Here is a 921-nt window from a genome sequence, read left to right as displayed (position 1 = left end):
CAAACACTAAAACAATTGCTCCTGGGAGCAAGTCTGTTTTAGTCTGCAGAGTTGGATCCTGCAGGGAAAAGATCAGATCTGTAGCGCACGATCAGTACTTTAAACATACCCCTGTGCTTCTTCGGGTTGTTTGACCCTCGACAATATTCGACTTGCCAAAAATGATTGCAGATAGTACAGATGAAACCTCCAGATGATCCACCATCGAAAGAATGGATGCTAATCAAGAAATAATATTCAAGAGCATCTAGGAAGGCAAGAGATTCTGAATCTGTTCTTTCTTGGACATCTTCAGAACTTTATACGCTTTTCATGGCTTCAGCCTCATGTGGCCAAAAAGATGTCGCACCTTCCTCGGAATCTTCTGTTTCTGCTTCACTAACTCCAGGTCAGTCCCAAGCTTGTAAATCGCCTACAAAGGCTCATCATGGAAAGCAGTCATCTCGGGACAAAAGGCGAACAAGATTGAGTTACTAGCTGAAACGATTGAACTTTCACCTAAATCGCATGAAAGTCCAAATAATGTCACTCTTCCAAAATCATCACAAAGATCGTTTTCAATTGCAGGAAGTACCTTGTCATCAACAGGTGAAAAGTCTTTGACCGATCATTCCTCAAAAAAGAATCTTATCTTCTTTTTCATAACAGAGGCATGATGATAGAGGTCAAAATCTTGAATCTGAATATAGCTCATCTATTCAGACATCTTATAACACAAGAACAATTTGACCTCTCCTTTGGACAAACATGATACAATACTAGAAATTAGCCATGTTGCAGAAGAGCCCCTTCCACATCCAAGTGGAGGTTCGATGGAAATTCCAGCTAAAGAATTAGAGCTGGAGAATTAGAGAAAATTCAGGAAGATCGCGTTCTTATTGATTATGTGGAAGTCAGAACCGTCGAGTACTTGGCGACAGA

Source organism: Penaeus monodon, chromosome 33 (assembly GCF_015228065.2).
Source record: "Penaeus monodon isolate SGIC_2016 chromosome 33, NSTDA_Pmon_1, whole genome shotgun sequence".
Classification (NCBI taxonomy): Eukaryota; Metazoa; Arthropoda; class Malacostraca; order Decapoda; family Penaeidae; genus Penaeus; species Penaeus monodon.
The sequence above is the reverse complement of the archived record's forward strand: the minus strand, read 5'-3'. Positions refer to the sequence as shown.